This window comes from Marmota marmota, unplaced genomic scaffold (assembly GCF_001458135.2).
Source record: "Marmota marmota marmota unplaced genomic scaffold, marMar, whole genome shotgun sequence".
Classification (NCBI taxonomy): domain Eukaryota; kingdom Metazoa; phylum Chordata; class Mammalia; order Rodentia; family Sciuridae; genus Marmota; species Marmota marmota.
In genome coordinates this window covers 3,726,445-3,732,606 of record NW_026000076.1, presented here as the reverse complement: position 1 = coordinate 3,732,606, position 6,162 = coordinate 3,726,445, and the positions used below count along the sequence as shown (strand labels likewise).

General features: G+C 37.5%; 1 long non-coding RNA gene across 1 annotated transcript in view; it reads left to right on the top strand.

The window, feature by feature from the left end:
• LOC125620114 overlaps nucleotides 1–3,936 on the top strand; it is an 86,390-nt gene extending 82,454 nt beyond the window's left edge. The window contains exon 4 of the long non-coding RNA XR_007351691.1: nucleotides 928–3,936. This is a non-coding gene — a long non-coding RNA (uncharacterized LOC125620114). The remainder of the gene's footprint in view (nucleotides 1–927) is intronic.
• The last annotated feature ends 2,226 nt before the right edge of the window (nucleotides 3,937–6,162 follow it).

The window sequence follows — 6,162 nt, the reverse complement described above, 5'->3', positions numbered from 1 at the left end:
TGTATATATATATATATATATATATATATATATATATATATATGTATTTTATATATATATATAATACACATATATATACATGTAATATATATATATGTATTTTATATATATATATATATAATACACAAATATATACATGTAATATATATATATATATATATGCATCTCTCTCCATCTCTCTCTTTTTCTCTGAACTTTCTGAATCTTCATGATATTCTGGCTTATCAGAAAAAGCTAAAAGGAGCCAGTGAAAATGTGTAGATACCTAAAGCTAATCTTTTAGAAATAGATTTTTGAACTTAATTTACATTAATGGTGACTTATAAGCAAGTAGGATAATGGGAAAAGTAGGACACTGCCTATCATGTATAGATACTGTATGACTGATAACTAGTGATAATAACAGCAAACTTTGTGATAGTTTGCTTTGAAATTGTTGAAGACTTATTCTGAAGTAGATAGAGAATAAAATCCTGTGTTCTGGTTTGATCTGAGAATTCTAAAGTGAGCCATTCTTCAACCAGAAAAACAAGCTCAAGTTGTTTTACCACTTCTTCACTTAACCTAAGCTTTACTTAACATATCTCTAACATAACACAAATTATCCAAGCTCCCTTTAGATTGTGGAACCCTAAATCAGGGTGCTAGTTCTGGGAGAATCATCTCCCCAGAACTTCGTCATGGGTTTTCTTGAGTCTTGTCTCGTAACCTATGAATTCTCCTTAGCTGTGTTTATAAGAATAATTGCTGCTTTGGATCTTATTTGTGTGTTAGAAGTATCCAACTAGTCTTTGCTCTCCTATACCTTATTGATTTATGATCACTGTGATAAGAAGTATGAGTCATTATTTGCACAATATATTCACATGGATAAAAGAGAATGACATTCGTTGAGATTCACTTTTTTTATTATTTATTCATTCACAGGACAAAAATTTACTGAAACTTTCTGGAGCAAAGGACAACCAGACGTACACCTGGAAGGATACGTACTTCAGGGCCTCATGGAACTTAAATCTACATGGTGTCTGTAGGAATTTAGGCCCTGTGCAGCAACTGGGCAGATGCTCCTCCCTTTAACAGGGCTCTACAGTGTGTCTGGAGCAATCCTAGTAGTTCTTCTTGCCTTTACCAACTTAAGAGGATAAAAAGTCACCTAGGCCTCCCTTTCCCTTCTTTGATATTTGAGATATTCTCAGAATGATATTTCACTGCCCTTTGGTAGAATGGCTCACAAAAGCCAAATAATACATTGTGTAAACTACAGCTATCTCTCAAAGGGTGTTTTTGGAATTTTTGACTCAGCTTACATTAGGTCAGGTTACTCAAGATTAAGAAGGAATTTGACCATTTGCAGAAAATTCAGAGACATTTGTTATAAGTATAGAAGGATTAAAAGAAATTATAATTAACCAGTTTGTGGAGTCTTTATTTTGTGAGACGTATTCTCCCAGTTGATTTATTCTTCTTCTTATTTGTTTGGAGTGGATGGTGTCATCCAGTTTTGCATTTCTAGTTCTCTGAATGCTATGGAGACACACTGGGAGGAGGTCTCTTTTATAAGTTTTCTCACATCAGCCTGAAGGGTTTATTGAGTGCACAGAGTTCAAATGCACTAAGTGCTGTCTCTTGTTTTTCACTGGAGGAAGGTCGAGGCTTGGAAAAAAACAGAATCCAGACTGAGGTCACCAGCTGACTTAGTGGCGGCGTCTAGACATGAAACCAGGTCTTCTGACTGTTTTATTTGACATTTTGGAGCTCTTGTTTTAAATTTCTAGCAATTTACAGTTTATGTCTTAAACGATGGATGCCCTCTGCAATACTGTGAGTAGAATCCTACTTATTTTTCATTCTTCTACTTGCTTACAAGTCACCATTAATATAAATTAAGCTCAAAAATCTATTTCTAAAAGGTTAGCTTTAGGTAACCCCAAATTTTCACTGGCTCCTTTGAGCCCTTTCTGTTGAGCTAGAATTTTGTGAAGGTTCAGAGCAGGAATTCTATTAATGTTTGCAAAGTTTCACTTCCTTCCACCCCTGCCATAGGGGACTGTATTTTTCTATCACAGTGATATTGGATTTGACCGTGTAATTTTCTTTGTCCAAGATATGTGATATGAATATTAACAACATAGAGTACCAATCAAATACACTTGCTTAATTTGGTTTGATTCTGTGCTCTGCCTTCAACCATGAGAAAACATACTCTGGTTAGCTACTGGTCCCAGAATGAGAGACATCTTGAACAGATCTGAACCTAACCTACAGCCTAGAGTTGGCCAGCTGATCCTAGCTCAGTCAACAGAGCCACTCTAAGCAATCTACAAACTTATGATGGAGAAAATTGTTGCAGGCTATTAAGATGTGGGGTTATTTGTTATGCAGTATTATCATAGTGATTTCTGACAAAATTTCTCTGTGCCTCAAATTCCTAAGTCCATAACACAGGACAATATTTGTACTATAAATATTTCCATAGTGTTATGAAGATGCACTGAGTAATTATCTATAACATGCCTGTCACACTGCAGAAAGAGTGTCACCTATTATTATATTTTATTATTTAGCAAACCATGATCTCCCCAAAGCAAGCACATGAATAGAACAGGCACATGTATTTAGCTCACCTTGATACAATAGAATAAAACCTTCCAAAGAAGGAAAAGCATAAGCAAATGCTAGGAAAGAGCTGAACTCATTACCATTGTTTACACCTTTCTCATAACTCCCCAAATCCTGGCTCGGATATGGAGAACGTGAACCCCTTGATGGGTGGTGGATCTCTTCACTCCATAACACATCTTAGCTCTTCTTCCTATGCCTGTGTCCAGAACTGATTAAGAAAGTGGTATTGGTGACAAGAACAGGTACCTTTGATGCCCCTCTGATAGGAGTTTTATACACATTAAACATGTCCTACCTTGGATACTTGTATGTCTCGGCTCTAAGCCTTACAGCCCCTCTGGTGCCAGGGAAGTTTGCTCAGCATCCATGTAAGACAATGCCTTTGGGATAGCCCAGAAGCCCTGGGAAACAGGGGTTGGTGGATTAGTACTTGAACCTTCCTGTCTCTTCATGAGACATTTTGAGGAATATTTTATTGGATTCCAGCAAGATTAAGCCCCAATTTCCTACAATGGCAATGGAGTCATTGCCATGCCTGTAAGAGAAAGCAAACTATTTTTCCTTTACTACAAATAATATTCTTATATTTCATTTCTGATGCCAGATATGGGAGTATTTTCCCCATACCATAAAATTCTCCGACACCAGCTGTGTATCCTTCATTTTAACTCAATTCTGACCCTGTCTACATCAAGACAGTATCAGATTTTACAGGTTAAGCTCAGTTCCACAAGACTACTCCCACTTCCAGATGCCAGCTGGAACCAAAGTTCTCCAGGTTCCCCATGAATTCCGTTCTACTTGGCTCAAATCGGAGGTTTCCACCACCTCTTCCTTGGGTTTGAAAATTTGCTAAAACAGCCCACAGACCTAAGGGGAGAGGTTTTCTTCTCTTGTTGATTTACTACAAAAGATATTTTAAAGAATATCAATGAAAAGAAGCTGGCAAGGTTCTCCTGGACTTTGAGATGCATTACCTCCCTTGCTTATGGATGTGTTTTTGTTCACCAACCCAGAAGCTCCAGGACCCTGCAGTTCAGGGATTTTCATGGAAGCTTCATCACATAGACATGACTGATTATCCACTCCATTCCCAGCACCTTTTCACTTTTCTGAAGAATAAGGTAGAGCTAAAAATTCCAAGCTTCTCACTGTGACTTCTCTTCTGGTGACCAGTCTCCATAAGATCCCATCATTCCTGTCTCATTAAAACAAAAGATTCTCCTGACACGCAGGAAATTCCAAGGGATTTAGGATCTTTGTGTTAGGAACCAATGTCTAAGACCAAATATGACTGTGATTCACTTAATGTCAGGGATTCATTCATTTTTTTCCTTTTCTTTCTGTTTTTTTTTTTTTTTTTTTTTTTTTTTTTTTTTTTTTTGTGGTGGTACTAGGGATTGAACCCACAGCCTTGTGCATGCAAAGCAAGCACTCTGCCAACTGAGCTATATCCCCAGCCCAGGGATTCATTCTTGAGAAATGCATTGCTGGGTGATTTCGTCATGTGAACATCAAAGAGCATACTTACACAAACTTGGGTGGTAAAAACCTCTTGATGCAATTAAGAGTCACTGTAAACTTGAGATGTATATGGTTGCTGCCAGTGTACCACAGATACTGTTTTATAGTAAACATTTTTATAGGTAGGAGTACACTCTAAAATAATAATAAAACGTACTGTATAATAAACACTTAATCCAGTAACATAGTTGTTTATTATCATTATCAAGTGTTATGTATTGGACTAATTGCAGTACTGTACTTTTATACAATGGCAGTGCAGTCGGTTTATTTACATCAGTATCAACACAAATGTGAGGAGTGTACTGCAGTATAATATTAGGGTGACTGACATCACTTGGAAATAGGAAATTTTCAGCTTCATTATAATTTTGTGGCATTGCTCCTACATATGTGGTCTGTCATTGCCCTTCTTAGGTACCTGATTATATTAGAAAAAAGACATTCTTTGAGCATTTGTATTTGAAAGGGTTTTAGGAACTTTGTGTCAGGAACTGGCAGTAGAGACCACCATATATATTTCATTGTATTTCACAATACCCTTTATACCCTTTACTGGTTTTTCTCCCTTTGTTTTCTTTTTGCCTCATTTTCCCTACTCTCTTACTTAATACTTCCTTGGAGACCATCCCAAATAAACTACCTGAACTCATTCCCTTTCTCGGGACTGACTTTGGTAGTATCAATCTCAGATAGTGGTATTTCCCTATTGTCTGTTTGTCTCACAGGGTACCATGGAAAACATCTACACATGTACAGAGAAGCTGGTGGTAAGTTAAGTTTTTCCATAATTCCATTGAAAATAGAAACCAATGGTTTTATCTGGGCAGGAAGGATTATTGAATCAGCAGAAGGGAGCTAGTTTCCCTAAGATTATGTACACCCCAACCCCCAGGGCTCATGGATCCAATAACTGGCTGACTTAGGGGTTCAAAGCTGGATCCCTCATCCCTCAATTTGACACAAATTGAAGTGAGATTTCTAGCTTCAGAGACCCTCATAAATTGGCTGAGGCTTCTGATACAACTGTACAATAGTTCAACTTCTCTTTCTGTTCATTCTTCTTTATCTTACTCTCCTACAGCCATTATTCCCCAAAATATTTCCCAGCAGACCTCTGTCACTGAATCTGTCCAGATGATGCTGAGAATGGTTCTAGGCGCTGACCTCTGAAATGGAATTTTGGAGCTCAATAATGCAATGATCAGTTGTCAATGAGGACTCCATCACAGAGAGTAAATGGAGTACCATTTGCCACTGGCTTGCTATTGTGATGTAATTGTTAAAATCGATGATGACTTCATGGGATATAAGTGGAAGGAAATGCCATGGCTGATGCAGTATCTCAGATTCAGGAGGTAGAAGGGAAATGGTCATTGTAGTCTGTGGAATCATATAGCTGTTGCTTTCAACTGTCCCTGATTTAATCAATGAAACAGAAGAGAGACTCCAAAAATGGACTTACTCTTATACAGTCAATTGGTTTACAACAGAGAAGCCATGGCAACTCACTGGAGAAAGAGCCTTTAAACAAATGGCTCTGGAACACCTGATAATATAGTTGGATAACCTTTACCTTGGCTCTATCTCATACTCTACACAAATTTAATTCAATATGAACATTAGACTTTAATGTGAAATTTAAACTACAAAACTTTAAGAAGATAATACAGGTAAGTTATAGGACAGGTGTCTTGGTCTTGTTTTGTACTGCTATTACAGAGTACCTGGGACTGGGTCATTTATAAAGAACAGGAATTTATTTATCATAATTCTGGAAGCTAGGAAGTCCATGGTCAAGACTCCAGCTTTGGGTGTCAAGTGAGGGCTTTCTTGACACATCCTCAAACAGCAGAAGGTAGAAGGGCAAAAAGGAATGAGCTCTCTCTGTTAAGCATTTTAATAAGAGAATCTAATCCCAGTTATGAGGGTTTCTGCTTTGGGAATCAATCACCTCCCCAAAGCCACACTCCCCAATATGATTGCTTTGCGGAGTAAGTTTCAGTGTGAGTT